This window comes from Anabrus simplex, chromosome 13, assembly GCF_040414725.1.
Source record: "Anabrus simplex isolate iqAnaSimp1 chromosome 13, ASM4041472v1, whole genome shotgun sequence".
NCBI lineage: Eukaryota > Metazoa > Arthropoda > Insecta > Orthoptera > Tettigoniidae > Anabrus > Anabrus simplex.
The window spans coordinates 29,022,415-29,043,626 of record NC_090277.1 but is presented as its reverse complement, the minus strand read 5'-3'; positions in this window follow the sequence as shown (position 1 = coordinate 29,043,626).

Genomic DNA, 21,212 nt, shown 5'->3' with positions numbered 1-21,212 from the left:
CAACAGCCAGGTCATGGTCAATCAGACACCCCAGGAATACCTATTACAATATGGAGAAAAGAACTGGGATGGTAATATTAATAACTCTACAGGCTCAGATACCAAGAGGTGCCAACTAGGAGGCCCACTGATCACTAGATACCACAGGCTGATTTATTTTAAATTTGTGGAATTTTCTCATGAGCCGCAATGAAACCAACAAGTTCGGACCTGGAGTGAAGTAAAGGAGACAGAATTCGAGAATGATCTGGATGGACCTGTGCTCGCCCTGAACCCGAGATACTGGGATATTGAGGACTGCACTCCACCTCTTGTCTGCAGAGGGAGATACTTAACACATAAAAAACAAATTCCGTATTGTTGAGGGTTAGGGGTGTAAAATCAAATTAAGCTACACAGTACTTACTTGTCTTCTTCTTTGAAACAAGCGACCAACTGACCAACTGTTTGTTCATCTACACATATTTCATCCTTAATATTGGTGGAAGGCTGCAAGGAACAAATATGCAAAGGAAAGTAAGAAATGTAGAGTAAACAGATAACTAGAGTAAAAGTTTATAATTAGACAAGACATACCTGACAAAGTAAACTGCATAGTTGTACAATGAAAATATAAATTCATTCTCCCAATGTAAAAAGGAAACAAACAAACAAGTGTCAAGTCAAAATTTTATTAAGAACAGGAACATGAAAGTAAACTCATAATGGGATAAAGAGGAGAGCACTGGAAGAGGGAGCAAAAGAAGAAGCAAAACTTGAAGGACAATAATCTCTGCAAATTTTTCTTCTCTTCCTACAACTTTCTGTCATTGTGTTCATCCTATTACATGTTCTTAAATGACTAGTCACTTTTTGTTTCTTGTGTTCCGACAGATAACTCTGATTGTCAGGCATACATTGGATCTTAACCTGAAAGAGGTCAATCTCTTGCCTACCATGTTAAAGTTCGTACAACGAATAGTGAGTTCTTGGACTCTTCATTGACTCTAGACAATCTGAAGGCTTTATCAATATAGAATTACAACATTTACATTCAGATTTTAAAGGACAATGCTGGACGTGTTTTCTATGGATAGCAACTACACGACATTCCCAGAAGCCCCAGAATTGATTCTCGGACAAGTCAGAGATTATCACCAGACTCTGACAGCTAGATGCTGGTCCAATCAGGCTATATGAGAACAATGAAGGTGTCAGTTGATAGAGGGGTAGAGTCCTTAGTCTAAAAAGCCGAGAAAAATGGCCAAGAAAATTTGTTGTACTCACCACACATCGAATTATAAACTTCAGGCCCTCAGGATGAGCAGAGATCGCTTGGCAGTGTAATGCTCATCAGAGCTGTAGAGCCACGGGTTTTGGTTTGGTCTTAAAAGGTGAGTTTAAAACCACCTAATATGTTTCCTAGACATGAGCAGCAGTAGCGGCGATTAGGGGGGTGAGGGAGGACAGTCCCACCCCAATTTGTGGAGAACAAAATAAATTTTTATTCCATTTTAGCTGACTGAAACTGGGAATTATTAAAAAAGAATTTGTATAAACCCTGTTGTTTTTTCAGCTAATTCTTTAATTTAATTTATTCAATTATTAAGAAAATTACTCAGTGATAATACGCACAAAATGTCGTTCGTCGCGGCTAACCGAATTGTACAGCGCCACAGCAAGTAGTGAAGACCCGTGGAGCAAAGTGTAGGATGCTGTGCGACGAAGGGTAGCAGGGATATATTTTTGCCAAGGTCGCACGCATGCCGTGCGCATTCATCAGTCTGGCAATATCCTCAATGTGTCTGTGTAGTTCTATCTAGTGTATTTTACATTGTTAGTGTGTAGTCATATACTAAATTACTTTTAAATTGTATAATCAGGCCGCACTTCTATATAACTGTAATACATGCGTAACTATTGTTCCTCCGGTGAAATTTTTATTGTATAGTACGTATATTACCGCACTTAAGTTGGTAAACTGTCAAACTGAGTCGTGTCTTTAAAAGTAGGAGAGATCACAATATGAAGATAAAGTTGGAATTCAAAGAGAACAAAGTGGGACAAATATTATTTTACAGGAAGGGGAGTTAGGGATTGGAATAACTTACCAAGGGAGATGTTCAATAAATTTCCAATTTCCTTGAAATCATTTAAGAAAAGGCTATGAGAACAACAGATAGGGAAGCTGCCTCCTGGGCGTCTGCCCTAAATACAGATCAGTATTGATTGATTTAACCTTTACGTCTCTATCTAAATTCGCTCAGAGAGCATAAAAAACATTTTATAGGAATTATGGTCATTGTTGATGTACACACCCCTCCCCCGCTATATCCTTTGGAACCGGGTCTTTTGGCTGTCCATACGTTTTGCGCTCCCCACTTTTAATTCCCAATCCCCGCAACTGACGAGCAGAACAGCCTAATATTCTTAAAAATTATCATTCAACTGACGTAGTCTACACTTGACTTTGTATGCAATGTTAGGTTAATATTATCTCTGGTTTTTTTTTTTTTTTGAAAGAGAGAAACCTTACATTTTGCTTTCCCACAAGTGAACTTTCCGCTTTTCTAACAAAGGTGAAAGGATTCAATTCAGTCAACTGTCATTGAGTATTTCATCAATAGAGCAATATTCAAATGAATTCATCAATCTAAACTTTACTAATAAAAGTTGAATTATTATAAATGATGTCGCATATTTTGAAACTAACAACCAGCAAAATAGGTAGCAAATGCTGCAATAAAGAAATCAAGGATCCAAGGAAAATGGGTAACACTGCCCTGGAAAATCTCACGGCTCAATTCTTCTCAGACGAGTCTCTTCAGGATCGGCTGCATCTATGGATATGCCATGTGGAACATGTAGAATTATATTGACTTTAATGTAAAATTTGATACCGGAGAGGCAAACCCATTTGTTCACGACAACAAAGTTTAAACAACAATCTATATTAACTTCATGAGAAGAAACATGCTTCAAACAGGCGATTCTCCAGATATATCCATCTGGTCATATGAAGAATAAGTAAGCCACAGGTGGATGAAAAGAGAAATCGTGTTTAATTACCTCTAGAAAATGAAGGCGAACTGAAGTACGGGAGATAAGATGGTTGGAAAAACATTGCTGTAGAGACGCCATGAAATGGAATCTAATAATGTCACTGAAAGCTCACCTTAGCCGCATACCTACCTCTTACCTCAGAGCATACATTCTCACATCACGCGCATGCAAACAGGCATAATGAACACAGCGTCGGGTTAGCTGGCATTCTAAGACAGTGTTGTCACGATGTTTTTGAAACAGGAACAATAGAATTGGAGGAAGTTTGAATGTGCTAGAGGTCGTACAGCACGACAGTGTCCTCAAGGTCTTCAAGAATCTTGCAGCGAAACTGCATAGCCATACAGGACAGTGGCACGGTGGGAAGTCAATAAGTGGCAGACGTGTGTCAGCCAGGTCATCCTGGTGTCAGTGAAGAAGTGCCGTGATAATGGACACTGGTCGATGTCGTATGATATGTGAGCTGGCCCTAGACACCGGGTTAGCAAACACGACTGTGCTTCATATTAGAGGGAACACCTGGGCATGAGAAAAATTGCATCACAACGGGTTCAGCGTGATTAAACGGAAATGCAGAAATGATTTCGATACGATGCTGCTCGTAATCATCTGGAGTACTATAAGTAGGAAGAAGAGGCATTCTTATGCCATATCGTTAGGCTAGATGAGACATGGGCTAAATTGTAAGTGCCACAGCTGAAATGCTGCTCGAAATAATTGCATCATTACGGGAAAGCACAAAGATTGACAATTTATGAGAACCCCAGCCTTGCGAAAGTTATTGTTATACTCAAGTATGACGGTGATGGCTTTATCCTAACGCACTATGTTCCTCCACAGCATACCGTCAATGCGTATTAGCCATCATTTTCCACGACAACGCTCGGCCCCATACACAAGATGTACACAATCCTGGTGACTACTCTGAAGGACAGTCAATCTTCAGATGTTTTGCAATATTAGCTACACGAGACATTGGGATTTTCATCTCTTTTGCTGGTTGTTCGGTCCAAATTGGCCGCATAAGGAACGGTTCCATAAGTCGGCGCCAATGAGTTAACGCCAAGGCTGCTTCCTTCCCCCTCCTAGCCCTTTCCTATCACGTCGATGTCATAAGACCTATCTATGTTGGTGCACCATGAATTAAGTTGTAAATGGAAAGTTTTGCATGTATAGGAGTGTTGGAACTTTAATAGTAGCAACTATACTTCGTTATTTGGACATTTGACTTGTTGGAAATTTTAACCCAACATGAATGAACATTTTATTTTATCACCATAATCATTAAGTGTGTTTTAATTGTCTTGCAATTTTTGTTTATTCTTTTAGCTGAAGATGTTCCATAATCGGAACGAAACATGTTCTATGTATTTAGTACAACTTAGAGATTAAGCTAGATTATGTCATGTAAACAATATTACTGTTATAAGTAATTGACAAGTATTGGAAGGTGGGAGTCTCCTTATAACTTAACCTTAGTTGCGTTGAGCCAATACGGGATAAAATATGAGATATATAAGCTGTAATTTAGCCAACCAGGCAAAAAACCAATCAAACACCTATTTGAACTTAAAGATTAAAGCGTCAAAAATTGGCAAAGAAATAAACTTCCTAAAACAGTGTTTATACCAAAAACTCGTTCCTAAATGTCTAAATTCAGTACAGAGAAAACCTTGTACAACAAAATACTACAAGGCTACTCAAGGAAAAATTAACAACTTATGGATCAAAAATGAAATTAAGTTTCTATACAGAAGAAAGTCTTTCTAAACTCTACGTTATATAATGCTCATCTAGAAGCTTCCCTCCTGATGGCCCCTATTGAACGGGATTCCTTTTTGAAATACTAAAATTCAGAACATCTTAGATCAAAAGCAAGAAAACTTGAACGAAAATTTTTACAATCTTACTCTAAATCAAAAAAGCATAAATCGGTCAAAAGAATCTTCCATTAAGATTGAACCCAATTCAACATTTCACCCTCCAGCTAAGAATTTAACTGACGTTCTCTTCGAAGACAAAGTGTTACAAATCATGAACAATGGACCCAAACATAATTGGTCTAGTCCATACAACCAAAAGCAATACATAACAACCATTGCCGAAATGGAACAGGTCATACCTCACCTCCCAATAAACCAACAACTTGAAACTAAATTCGAAGTCAATTTAAAGATCAGAAAGATAATATGCCCCATTTACCTCCTAAAGACATTAAAGACTTAAAAATTAAAAGATAATGACCTTATAATCACAAAGGCCGATAAAGGTAATGTGTCAGTTATCAGGCACAAGAAAGCGTACATAGAGAAAACCGAAGCATTTTTCTCATATAATACTTTCACTAAAATTAAAAAAAGACTCGACTAACTCTGCCCAGAGGAAATTAAAACAAATACTTAAAAACATTAATTCCATCCGTAATGAGAAGGAAATATCAACTCAATTAACATGAATCTAAGACTACCGACAGAAAGAGCTTTGACTAAGGTACACAAACCTGACACACCCATAAGACCAATTATTAACTTTAAAAACAGCCCCACCTACAAAACCTCTAAATTTATCAATAGGTTTCTAAAAAATGCTATACATTCCAAAGTGGAACCACAATCAGTAATTCAATAGAATTTTGTAAAAATATTAAGAACACTAAATTAAAGCCATCTTCCACCTTGAACTCATTTGACGTTACTAATATGTATTCTACCATCCCCACACGAGAAACTCTAGATATAATTAAGAACAACTTAAAGACACACAAGAAATTTAGTAACCATGAAATAGAAGAGTTTATGCTACTCCTAGAATTTACCCTTAACAATAATTACTTTTCCTTCAATAACACAGTATATCAACAGAGAGGTCTCCCAATGGGATCCCCAGCGTCAGGCATTCTTGCTGAAATATACATGGATCAATTAGAAAAACATAAAATTTTAAATGAAGAAAAAGGTATTGTTATCTGGCTAAGGTTTGTTGATGACATTTGTGCAATTACAGATGAACAAATCAATAGTAGCCCTAATTTAATAGACCAAATCAACAGTTTAGACTCTATCATAAATTCACGTTAGAAACGGTGAACAATAAAAACTAAATTTCCTGGATTTAAGAGTTGGAGGAAAAGAAGACAATTCTTCCTTTTCAATCTTTAGAAAACCGACCCAAACTATAAATAACATACGAAAAGATTCGAACCACCCTGAGGCACATAAAAGCATGTTAAACAGACCCTTTAACATTCCCTTGTCCAAAAACTATCTGCAAAAATAAATTAATCTCATTTACAAAATAGCGATAAGCAACGGATACAAAAACCATTACATAGATAGATTAATAAATAAAATGAAGAATAAACCTACAACGCAGCTGATAAAAGAACGTAAAAAGAAAAACTTTGCCACTTTCACTTATAATAATGGGAACATTTACCAGATTACCAATATTTTTAAGAAATTTAATTTCAAAATTGCTTTTCGCACCAATAATAACAATCAACGATTAATTTTTAATTACCAAAGCATTTAAAGTTATAACAGATATTTAAATTCGGGGATATATAAACTTAAATGTTCAAATTGTGCCAATTCGTACACTGGGCAAACAGGACGTAATTTCTTAGTACAATATCAGGAACATATTAATGCTGAGAAACATAGGAAATACTCGGCCCTGAGCCTTCATATGACTGAATATACATATAATTTTACGACAATAGAAAGGGACTTGACCATTCTGCGAACGTTAAACAAAGGTAAATTAATGAATATTTTGGAAAATATCTATATTGAGATTGATCAGAAACACCCCAGCCAGAACATCAATGAAATAACGGAGAATATCAATATAATGCTAGAAGAGGTTACCAAATTAGACTCATCTACAAAAGCCATCGAAAAGGATCAGGAAAAACATCCAACACACCGCATTTCAGTTAGCTCCACAATACACAACATTCACCTTACTTCTCCTTCCGTTTCCCCTCGCCTATCACAACTCCACTTCTCAGTTAACTCAACCCTACACAACATTCCCCCTGCTTCCCCCACTTCCCCTACCTCTCCATCCGCTCCTCCTCGCCCACCGCAAGTTCCTCACACACACATACAACTCAGTCAGTTGACGACACGGCGTAATGGAGGACGCTAAATACAATACGACCGACTGTGAGGTAAAACAATTTCATATATCCTTTTATACCTCACTAACATACATTCTTACAAGTTTTTTCATTTAACATATCTCCCTCCTTACTTAATTTCTTCTTGTTTCAGGCTCATTTTAACACTCTAACTCCAAAACTCAACTTCAACTACGGTTGTTTACAAGAGTTCCCCCGACAACCATGTTCTAAGAATATCTTTTATGTTACAATTTTTATCTTCAAGATCAACAAGTGTCCACGTCTCCAGCATAAAGAAGACCCCTTACGACGATTTTATTTCGTTACTTGGACAATGACTTGTTGGAAATTTTAACCCAACATGAATGAACATTTTATTTCATCACCGCAATCATTACATGGGTTTTAATTGTCTTGCCATTTTTGTTTATTCTTTTAGCTTAAGACGTTCCATAATCGGAACGAAACATGTTCTATCTATTTAGTATACACCTAGAGATTAAGCTAGATTATGTCATGTAAACAATACAACTCTTATAAGAAACTGACAAGTATTGGAAAATGGGAATCGGCTTATAACTTAACCTGAGTTGCGTTGAGCCAATACGGGACAAAATATGAGATTTATAAGCTGAAAGGAAAACTAGGTAAGAATGAGAAGAGTGGGTGATACGATAGTGCCGATGAATTGGATATGGAGGAACACAGTCAACAGTTTGCTAATAATCCTATGAAACTGCAGTCGAAGGATTGGGCATTTGATATTGTTGAATGGACTACGCTATTTGAGATTCTAATGGTGATCAGTATCAGATATCGAGAAAGAATAATTATTCACAATCTGCACAAAAATCAGAATCGAAAGATAACAATCGAAAAATTTGAAAAAGGAGCTGCATTCCACAAGGGAGTGAGACAAAGCTGCAGGTTCCCTCCTTTTCAATGTTCATATAGAAGAGGCGGTAAAGTAATTCAAAGAGGAATTCGGAAAAGGAATCACAATCCAAGCAGAGGAAATCAAAACCCAGAAGTTTGCTGATGATATTGTTATTTTATCACAGTCTGCAGAAGATCGGAGAAATTGTTGAATGGTATAGAGAGAGTCTTGGGGAAGGAGTACAAGATGAAAATAAATGAACCCAAACAAAAGGAATGAAGTGCATTAGAACGTAGTCAGCTGATGCTGGAAATATTCGGTAGATTAGGAAATGAACTTTTAAAGTGAGTAGATGAATACTGATACTTGGCTAGTAAATTAACTAACGACGGAAGAAGTAATGAACACTTAAAAAGCAGATTGCAGGCTAGCACGAGCAAGGAAGGCCTTTCTTCAGAAAATAAATTTTCACTCTTCTAACATCGATAAACGAATTACTTAGATGTTTTTGAAAACTTCTGTCTGGAGGGTGACGTTGTATGGAAGTAAAACATGGACGATAACTAGCTCACAAAAAAGGGAGGAAGCTTTTGAAATGTAGTGTTAAAGATGAATGCTGAAGGTGAGATGGGTAGATCGAATCACGAACGATGAGATACGGAATTAAATTGGTGAGAGATCAATTTGGCTAAATTTGACAAGAAAAGAGAGAAAAATAGGACATATCTTAAGACACACAAGACTTTCCAGTTGCTTTGGGGGGAAGTGTGGTCGGCATGAACAGTAGAGGTAGACCAAGATACGAATATGACAAGCAGATCAGAGCAGATGTAGGATCTAGTAGTTTTTTAGTAATGAATATGTTATGGGTCACACGAAGAGCAACATCAAACCAGTTCTTAGACTGATGACTCAAAAAATAACAAGTGAGAAATTGTGTCCTGGTTAAGGGAGACTGGAGTTCCTTTCTAAGAGAATATGATGAGAATCCGGTTATATTCATTAATCAAAATGAATGAGCCAATACCGAGCACTTGTAAAATAGACTGTATTTAAACCAAGCATGGTCATACTGTATTATAACTTCCTCAATATCACCCAAACTTGATACCACAGAAAACCATCTTCCCAGCTGCCGACAGTGGGGTTCGAACCCACTATCTCCCAAATACAAGCTCACAGCGGCGCAACCTTAACCGCATGGACACTTGCTCAATACAGGAATGTTGTACATAGTTACTGGACTTCATATTATTAAGAAGCAAAAGGATAGGTAGTTGTCTCAAGAATGCCAGACCTATGTTCATCATATGGCCGCAGTAATCGGTGTAACTAATCCCAGGATACATTTTGTTTCAACTAAGTGTTGCTGAATTTTATCTGACATTGCTTCTATAATCCCTGTTTGTAATTATACCCATTTTAAAGTTTACACAGGGAAAGTACTCTGAGACAGTTATTATTTATTTTAGTTTCTGATTTCCTTTAAAAACCAAGCAATCAACTCAACATTGGGTTGTGAGGATGAAAAGAGACAAATTGTATCCCACCCAATACAGTCACTTATGCTCTACACAATTTGAAGATATGTTCATGTATCAAATGACCAGCGGCGATTACTGCCACATGCGGTTCTAAACATACTTTAATTTCCCTCACATCTGCAAACACAGAAAACAGAGTGCCCACTGCCAGTAAAACATAACGAATAAAACCCACCAGAAGCAATTGATGAGGAACATCCTCTTAAAATCGAAATATATACAGCGGGGACTATTAAATTGTTTCAAATTATTTTGCTACTCTTATTTATTGTCTAATATAAAATTGTAGTGATCTGGATGCCATTGTTTTAAATTAATTTATATTTAAGCTTTAAATTACCAAACCAATGACCTCAACTACAGCTTTTATCCCAGCCCTTACAAAATAAAGCAGCAATTGGTGCAGGCTACCAGGAAAATAAAACAGCTGAAGTCATGGCAGAGCAAACAATGAGGAACAGGAGGAAGGTCTTCCATCAGCAATAAATCACTGAAGATGGTCACAAGGAACTTAATGATTCATGTCTCAATGTTTTGGGTAGCTATTGCCAAGAGGTGGTCTAAAACATGGTCAGGCTTCAAGCCAACCCAACTGTGCAGCGATCCCTGCAGTTACATCAGGAAGTTTTTTACAACACCACATCTTCAAAGTCTTTGTCACTGAGCAATATATATTGATGGCAGTCCAGGTTTTAAAGAGGAGAGTTTTTAAAAGAAAGGAAATAGTTAGGGCTATTTCAGAACCAATCCTCGGAACTTAGATGCTTGATGAAATGGCTGTAAAGAAAGTGTGGGAAAATAAACAGTTTGATGTGTATGTTGACTTAGGTCAGGGATAGACAGTGGCGAGTATCAAGTGGCTAAGAAAGCATTAGACTTTATGGTGGCAGCACTGAATAGGAGATCAAAAATACCAGTGGCTGGAGGGCCCCAAGAAGTGAAGAAAAAATTGATGAAAGAGTATTTCAGAAAACTGCAAGACACAAGTACAAAACATCATATTGTCAACAGTGGTGATGGGATTTGGACTAATAGCCTTAGGAATTAAGTTTGTTGGACTGAACTCCCAGTGTTCTTTTCCTCATCCAGCAGACTTTGAGCAAAAGGCATTTGCTTTCCACGGTGCTGCTCACAATATAAAACTTGCAATGAATTCGCTAGCAGAGAATCAGGTTCTCGTAGATGGTAGTGCTCCAGACCAAGAAAATATTACTGCAATGAAATAACTGGAAAAATGAAATGGCGTATGGCGTTTAGTGCCGCGAGTGTCCAAGGACAAGTTTGGCTCGCCAGAAGCAGGTCTTTTGACTTGTCTCCCGTAGGCAACCTGCACCTCGTGATGGAGATCACATGATGATGAAGACGACACATACACCCAGCCCCTGTGTCAGCGAAATTAACCAATTTGTGGTTAAAATTCCCTACCCTGCTGGGAATCGAACCCGGGACCCCTGTGACCAAAGGCCAGCACGCTATTTAGCCATGGAGCCGGAGAGGTAAAAATTGGTACTATTACAGCAAATGAAAGGCCTGCACACTGGTTGTAGATTAAGGAGAAAGAATTTAGAGTGGGTGAGACAGAAGATAAACGTTTCCTTAGGTGCATAAACCTTCGTTAATTCTGTGGCTAATACCCTTAAATTTTGTAGAGATCTGGGTCATGAAGTGCTTACTGATTGTGAAAGTACAATTCAGTTTGCAATGTTCATGAATCTTGCTTGCATTTTATTTAATAAACTTGTGATGTACCGAAAATCGAACGCATGGACAACAAAACAACTGACCGCACAACACGGTAAACACTCGACTTCGATTGCTAGTACTACCACAAGAGAGATAAGAGGGAAAGAGGGCTGTTCCAGCGTGTAATCACGCCAACTGCTTACGGTAGGCCTCGATCAAAACACAAGACACACAACTAAAAAGCGATGTAATCTGGGCAGAACCAAATGTTAAAAGAACCTCAACAGAGGGTAGATCCAGGCGAATAGGATAGAGCAATTCATGTGAAATACCATAAAATACTAAATCATTTTAACCGCATTAAATTTAATAAATAAGAATATTTTTAAAACAAGGAGAGTAACACCCTAAATAATTCATTAAATTTAAAAAACAATGAAATTAAACTAAATAAATTAAATTAATAATAATAAGAAGAAATCAATTCATTTACTGAAACCATTTTAAATCACAAACCTTTTAATATTATTTAAAATATTTTGCACACAAACTGGAGTTCTTTTTTTTTTTTTTACTTTTAAATTGATGGTCATATGACAATACCAGTTTGAGAGCTATCATTAAGGATTTTTAAAAGAAGAATGGGGTATCCCTTTTTGTGGACAAAATTTTCTACTATAATATTGAAGTGCGTATTAATAACTCCGTTTAAAGGTCACACAAGAAATAAAATAAAGGAAATAAACTAGAAGGAAAGGTGAAACATCTCAACCAAAAAATTCAAAATACCATGAATGGCAGAAGGCGAAGTTGGAAACAAGAAAATTTACAAGTTGCCGACATGTCTAATCACGATATATTCACACCAAAAGTAATAAATTTCACAAATCACATCACAAATTAAACCAAAAATTTATCGCAGATATCACATTCGTTAAATCACCTAAACAATGTTACTTAATAGGAGGTACAATAAACCACAGTCACCATCAATCGAAGACTTGACCTCTACACCACTCAAGCGTCCGATCCACAACGCTTCCCGAAAGACAATGAACTCATAAAAGTGACGCAATTCATATCTACTCATATCTTATCAATACCCATCATTTTGACACAACCATGACACAACCGTTGTGAGATTATGCAACAACAACAATAGCAAGAATAAAAGTTACGAGAAACAGAATAAAACCATAGCGTAAAGAAAGTGAAGCTCCAAAGGGATAACAGCACCTTCAATATTCTAAATAAAATAAGATAACTTATTAAAATAATAATAATAAACCAAGAAAATTAAGGTAGAACACATCTGACAATGACAATTAATTTTACAATGATAATAATATTCAATAAGTCTTAGCTGTGCCCATAACAGAACTAGAAACGAACAATTACGGAGACCACAGGTTTGATTTTGTTTTAAGGCTGTCAAAGTACTTACCGAATATCACCTTGGAATTTAGAGGGGAACACTTAAACTACTTCAAATATTATTTCAACTGATGAATTCATAATTTGAGACATTTTTACTCAATACCACAGGAACTAACAACGCATCGTCTTTGCACTCTATAGCCAATAATTCAGTCCGACATGTTTAAATTCATGGGAAATACTTGCGCCAACACAGTCATGGTACCGACGGAGAGGTCCATAAATAATCCTTTCAGGCACCTTTTATAAAATAGTATTACATCACACTGTTAAGTTTACAGAAATAATTTAAATTACACTGTATTCATCAGCCACTTTAGGAGTAAATTAAAACAACCAAGTAACTTATCGCCATAGGTTCTAATAAGTAAGAGGCTCCACAGCCTCTTCATTCCCTTAACTAGGGTGGTAAACAAACATGGTTAAACAGAGCGTCACTCCTAATACAGCCATCTTGGAGATGATCGAACGGACCCTAGCTAACACAACCTCCAGAGTTAAGTTCAGAGGGGAAATTTCAGACGCATTCAAGATAAAGGTTTTTATGTCATGCGGAACACCTACATATTTAAACCCCAATATAATTGATGTAATTATGCTGAAAATAATGATTGTACATTTAACTAAACAGTTTTACACTATGTAATTAGCGCATATAGAGGTTATGTTAGAAGGGTGGTCTGCAAACACAGCAGGGCAGTGCGGCCATTAAGAAGGTCTTAGAGCACAGTATTTGAACTTATATTTACTAAAATCCTTTTATAATACTAACGCCATGGCCTGCCCTACCATTCTAAACCTCCAGACATGCTCCCAAACTAAATGGTTGAAATACTGCAAGCCATTGTTTCTAAAATGATAACAATAATAAGGTTGTTATAACATTTGTTCAGTTGTTGTAGATTTCATAGAATATTAATACAGCTGTTGCAGTACCTGCAGCCACAAAATCAGGTCAGGTGATGGCAGTGTTATAATATCATGGTGGAAAAGGAGGTCAGAAATTTTCCCATTAACTGGTTTTTAAATGAAGTATAAAGTGACTTTTCATATCAGTGGAACACTTCTCATGAGCCCTGTAAATCCCTCACCCTACCAGGGAATAATAATAGTACTCCCCTAGTTTTATCTATCTGTGCAATCTCAAAACCAACAGTGTAGGAAGCCTTAAGAGCATTGTGACAGTTATGCCATGCCTTGAAGCATTGCAATTGTACTTATCATAATTCTAATAATTTCAAAGGTGCAAGAAGTTGGGACTGAATTTTACTGATGAACAGAAGTTGGATGAGTAACTCTCAGGCCGCTGGATTGGACTCAGTACTGAGAACGACCTGGTCGTATTTACACATCCTTCTAGGTTGGATCACTTTTCTTGTTGTGGGGACATATTGTGATGGCATTCTTTAAGTACCAATAAGGAGTACTTACAATTACAAGGACACTAATTTCAGAAACTGCCCTTATTCTTCGATCCGGGATTACCGTCACCATTACTAACAAGCTGTGACCATCCTGAGCAAGACATAGATGTTCAAGCAGAGGAGTGTAAATAATCCATTACCTCCCCATAACTCTCTTAAATTTGTTTTTCAAGGACCTCCACAACTGTTGGATTTTCTGCTTTTTTTTTCATGAATATAATTCACAAAAACTCAACAGAATGGTTCATGGTAAAGATAATATAGCTCTATCCATAAAGAAGGAAAATATAAATTATGAGGAAGGAGAGGGAACACAGCACAAGAAATTGTACGAAAACAACTAAGGACTTGAAACAACCACCAAAAAAAATTCCCTCCACGACCAGAAAGGCCAAAAATACAGTTATCAAGGTTGACCATCAATGTCATAAAATCTATCCAATCATGATAAAAGATGAGTAAAAATCAATAATTAGCAAACTCCCCATATACAAGTCAATATAAATATGTTGTTGCCAAAGACGATATTATGGAATGATCAATACTGCAACAATGGACTCAATCCTCCCAAGATTTCAGGTGAAAAGGACCTGATCAGTCACAACCTATAATTTTGTCATAAGCAGTAACCTAAATGTCGCTATAGTAGTTTTACCAAACAAAGAAAATGTCCGTAGCACTAATATGATCCTGAACCAGCACTAAGTTTCAGGAACTGATATCTCAAACTCATTGGGAATCTTACCAGGGCCCTGTAGGTAAGATGAAGGTCCTCACTGTCTAAAGAATAGGGCCTGCCCAGTTAATTCATACTGAAAATTGTTAGCATTATGTAACCAAACATTAAGCTATCCATGGGGAAAAATAATCTCAAAAACAATTCACTATTTCATATAACAATGAATGACATCCAGCATTCAATCACCACTCATCTGATGGCCATTGACAGTGACAACATAACAGTACACCTACTAGACTACAACCTTTGAAAGGAGATTACAATAAAATATCCGATAAAGTACCTTTTAAAAGTTGGAGAGTTTGTGCCTCTCGCTATGCACAGAACTTAATTCCAGATGAAATACTTTGTAACATATAGCTCTGAAGATGTCTTGAATATCAATTAGGTCCCAATCACTATAAAGTAATCAGGCATGATACTTACGAAGGATGTACTTGCCGTGCCTTCCAGAGAGAGAGGTTCCTCCTTAATCTCTATTTTCTGGTCCATTTCACACTGCAACAGAAATTGTTATAAGAAAATGAGCCCAAAATTACTTCCACTGACGTTTACAGAAAAAATGTACCGGAAATATATATTATTATTAACATAATAATTAGGATTATCGTTTATTGGCCAGTGAAGTAAGCAGGCAGTCATGTAGCTCTCCATTGCTTTCAATGTCTTCATCACAGCCAAACACCCAATAATCTTCCATGGAGATCAAATCGCAGGGACAAGGCTTTTATTTCAAGCATCCCACATGCACGGGCTGGGACTGACTGTTAGCAGTACATATTTTTGATAACGGACAATTCACTTCTCCTTTAGCAGGTTAGCTATCTCTATTTGCTAACAATGCGGGATCACACAGTTGATCTGCCACTGCCAAGCAAAGGCTTACAGAGGCATGCTAATGCAACTGATGGGCCCAAATGGCATGTCTGGGTGAAACTCTGCAAGTGCATAAGGCCTCACAACCTAAAAGATGGATCTATTACTGAGGTATTAAAATCCCTCCAACTTGATTTTGACTGGCATTATACTTTTGCTAGTTGTTTTACTTCACACTAACACAGATAGGTCTTATGGCGATGATGGGACAGGAAAGAGCTAGGAGAGGGAAGGAAGCGCCTGTGGCCTTAATTAAGGTACAGACCCAGCATTTGCCTGGCGTGAAAATGGGAAAACACGGAAAACCATTTTCAGGGCTGCCGACATTGCGGTTCGAACCTACTATCTCCCGATACTGGATACTGGCTGCACTTAAGAGACTGCAGCTATCGAGCTCGGTTCTGGCATTATAAAAAGAGGGCTATGTTTATACTGAAAACTCCTCATCACTATTGTTAATGGCAATTGGGAAATGAGTCTGCCACTGTGGTAGAAACTGCTGAACTCTGTTTTGAATGGTGGTAGGAATTGTTGCCTGCCATTATAATCAAAACTCTCCAAAGAGCACCTTATATTGGAAACAGTGTGTGGGTTCCTCCCCATTTTGTTTCTCAGATAGCGTGAAGGAACATACAATTTAATATGATCCTACTCACTGAGAGTACAATAATTTACGTAGAAACCTTTATACAATGTAGAATACTATAACAAATCACAGGTACATTAGCTAGGTTGTAATATTTCTTCAAGGAATGTTTGGGATTGTGAAACAACATGCATAATTGCATGCCACAAACAATTATTTTGGAGCTACTTGTTATCATTATGTGTCATTATTACTATCATTGTGTCCTTCCTTACTCTTGTATTTCTTTGTTTATTGGGTAACTTGTATTATTATCAAGGCAATCTTCTATTAACCTGGCACCACTGGGTGGTGAAGGAATCCCTCAGTTTTTAGTTTTGTCGCACTGAACAATTATTTTGCACCCGTGACTCTCCTTCTAAGTATTCCAACTCTATTATCATCTGCATCATTCTGCGACTGTTGCATATTGGTGAAGGTTCGTTACTTTCATTTGTGGTGTGTTGTTCTCATTGTTACAGTTCAGTGAGATTTTCCCACACCTTGCACGTTTTTACATTAGTATTTGTGGCATTGTTGAATACTGTAAATATATTGACTATATTTACAAATTTTGAAGTATGGTTGTCGAGAATGCACAAACATTGTTATAATGGCTAGATCAAGTTGAAAATGAGATAAACAGGAATGAAGAAGCAGGTGAAGATTTAAATTATATAACATTACTACAGTCCTTTCATTATACTAACGTAATGGCCTGCCCTACCATTCTAAACCACCAGACTTGCTCCCAAACTAAATGGCTGAAATCCTGCAGGACATTGATTCTAAAATGATAACAATAATAAGGTTATTATAACATTTGTTCAGTTGTTGCAGATTTTATAGAATATTAATACAGCTGCTGCAGTACCTACAGCCACAAAATCAGGTTAGGTGACACCAGTGTTATAGTATCATGGTGGAAAAGGAGGTCAGAAATTTTCCCATTAACTGGTTTTTAAATGAAGTATAAAGTGACTTTTCATATCAGTGGAACACTTCTCATGAGCCCTGTGAATTCCTCAACCTACCAGGGAATAATAATAGTACTCCCCTAGTTTTATCTATCTGTGCAATCTCAAAAGCAACGGTGTAGGAAACCTTAAGAGCATATTGACAGTTATACAGTACCTTGAAGCATTGCAATTGTAGTTATCATAATTCTGATAATTTCAAAGATGCAACAAGTTGGGACTGAATTTTACTGATGAACAGAAGTTGAATTGTTACCTGGATGAGTAACTCTGAGGCCGCTAGATTGGACTCAGTACTGAGAACGACCTGGTCGTATTTACACATCCTTCTAGGTTGCATCACTTTTCTTTTTGTGGGGACATATTTTGATGTCATTCTTTAAGTACCAATAAGGAGTACTTACAATTACAAGGACACTAATTTCAGAAACTGCCCTTGTTGTTCCATCCAGGAGTAACGTCAGCATTAGCAACAAGCTGTGACCATCCTGAACAAGACATAGATTGCTCAACTAGAGGGGTATAAACAATCCATTACCTTCCCATAACTCTCTTAAATTTGTTTTTCAAGGGCCTCCACAACTGTTCGATATTCTGCTTCTATTTTATGAGTATAAATCACAAAAACTCAACAGAATGGTTCATGGTGAAGATAATGCAGCTCTATCCATAAAGAAGGAAAATATAAATTATGTGGAGGGAGAGGGAACACAGCACAAGAAATTGTACAAAAACAAGTAAAGACTTGAAAAAACCACCAAAAAATGCCCTCCATGACCACAGAGGCCAAAAATCCAGTTAACAAGTTTGACCATCAATGTAATAAAATCTATCCAATCGTGATAAAAGAAGAGTAAAACTCAATAATTAGCAAACTCCCCATATACAAGTCAATATAAATATGTTGTTGCCAAAGACGATATTATGGAATGATCAATACTGCAACAATGGACTCGATCCTCTCAAGATTTCAGCTGAAAAGGACCTGATCAGTCACAACCAGTAATTTTGTCATGAAAAGTAACCTAAATGTCACTATAGTAGTTTTACCAAATGAAGAAAATGTCCATAGCACTAATACGATCCTCAACCAGCACTACGTTTCAGATACTGATATCTCAAACTCACTGGGAATCTTACCAGGACCTGCCCAGTAAATTTATACTGAAAATGGTTAGTGTTATGTAACCAAACATTAAACTATCCATGGGGAAAAATAATCTCAAAACAATCCATTATTTCATATAACAATGAATGACATCCAGCATGCAATCACCACTGATCTGATGCCATTGACAGCGACAACATAACAGTACACCTACTAGACTACCACCTTTGAAAGGAGATTACAATAAAACATCCGACAAAGTACCTTTTAAAAGTTGGAGAGTTTATGCCTCTTGCTATGCACAGAACATAATTCCAGATGAAATACTTTGTAACATACAGCTCTGAAAATGTCTTGAATATCAATTACGTTCCAATCACTATAAAGTAATCAGGCATGATACTTACAAAGGATGTACTTGCCGAGCCTTCAAGAGAGAGAGGTTCCTCCTTAATCTCTATTTTCTGGTCCATTTCACACTGCAACAGATATTGTTATAAGAAAATGAGTCTAAAATTACTTCCACTGACGTTTACAGAAAAAAGTACCGGAAATATATATTATTATTAACATAAAAATTAGGATTATCGTTTATTGGCCAATGAAGTAAGCAGGCAGTCATGTAGCTCTCCATTGCTTTCAATGTCTTTATCACAGCCAAACACCCAATAATCTTCCATGGAGATCAAATCACAGGGACAAGGCTTTTATTTCAAACATCCCACATGCACGGGCTGGGACTGACTGTTAGCAGTACATATTTTTGAAAACGGACAATTCACTTCTCCTTTAGCAGGTTAGCTATCTCTATTTGCTAACAATGCGGGATCACACAGTTGATCTGCCACTCCCAAGCAAAGCCTTACAGAGGCATGCTAATGCAACTGATGAGCCCAAATGGCATGTCTGGGTGAAACTCTGCAAACGCATAAGGCCTCACAACCTAAAAGATGGATCTATTCCCGAGATATTAAAATACCTCCAACCTGATTTTGACTGGCATTATATTTTTGCTAGTTGTTTTATGTCGCACGGACACAGATAGATCTTACGGCGACAATGGGACAGGAAGGAGTTAGGAGTGGGAAGGAAGCAGCCGTGTGAAAATAGGAAACCACGGAAAACCATTTTCAGGGCTGCCGACATTGGGGTTCGAACCTACTATCTCCCGAATACCGGATACTGGCAGGACTTAAGAGACTGCAGCTATCGAGCTCGATTCTGGCATCATAAAAAGGGGGCTGTGTTTATACTGAAAACTCCTCATCTCTATTGTTAATGGCAATTGGAAAAATGAGTTCGCCACTATGGAAGAAACTGCTGAACTCTGTTTTGAATGGTGGTAGAAAATGTTGCCTGCCATTATAATCAAAACTCCCCAAAGAGCATCTTACATTGGAAACAGTGTATGGGGTCCTCCCCATTTTGTATCTCAGTTAGCGCTAAGAGACATACAATTTAATATGATCCCACTCACTGTGAGTCCAATAATTTATGTAGAAACCTGTATGCAATATAGAATACTATAGTGAATCACAGGTACATTAGCTAGGTTGTAATATTTCTTCAAGGAATGTTTGGGATTATGAAACCACATACGTAATTGTATGCCACTCACAATTTGTTGGAGCTACTGGTTATCATTATGTGTCATTGTTACTATCATTTTTTCCTTCCTTACTCTTTTAATTCTTTGTTTAATGGGTAACTTGTGTTATTATCAAGGCAATTTTCTATTAACCTGGCACCAGTGGGTGGTGAGGGAATCCATCAGTTTTTAATTTTGTCGCAATGAACAATTATTTTGCACCTGCAACTCTCTTTCTAAGTATTCTAACTTTATTATCTTCTGCATCATTCTGCGACTGTTGCATATTAGTGAAAGTTTGTTACTTTCATTTGTGGTGTGTTGTTCTCACCGTTACAGTTCAGTGAGATTTTCCCACACCTTGCACGTTTTTACATTAGTATTTGTGGCATTGTTGAATACTGTAAATATATTGACTATATTTACAAATTTTGAAGTATGGTTGTGGAGAATGCACAAACATTGTTATAATGGCTAGATCAAGTTGAAAATGAGATAAACACGAATGAAGAAGCAGGTGAAGATTTAGATTATATAACATTACTACAGTCCTTTCATTATACTAACGTAATGGCCTGCCCTACCATTCTAAACCACCAGACTTGCTCTCAAACTAAATGGCTGAAATCCTGCAGGACATTGTTTCTAAAATGATAACAATAATAAGGTTATTATAACATTTGTTCAGTTGTTGCAGATTTTATAGAATATTAATACAGCTGCTGCAGTACCTACAGCCACAAAATCAGGTTAGGTGACACCAGTGTATTAGTATCATGGTGGAAAAGGAGGTCAGAAATTTTCCCATTAACTGGTTTTTAAATGAAGTATAAAGTGACTTTTCATATCAGTGGAACACTTCTCATGAGCTCTGTGAATTCCTCAACCTACCAGGGAATAATAATAGTACTCCCCTAGTTTTATCTATCTGTGCAATCTCAAAAGCAACGGTGTAGGAAACCTTAAGAGCATATTGACAGTTATACAGTACCTTGAAGCATTGCAATTGTAGTTATCATAATTCTGATAATTTCAAAGATGCAACGAGTTGGGACTGAATTTTACTGATGAACAGAAGTTGAATTGTTACCTGGATGAATAACTCTGAGGCCGCTGGATTGGACTCGGTACTGAGAACGACCTGGTGGCGTTTACATATTCTTGTA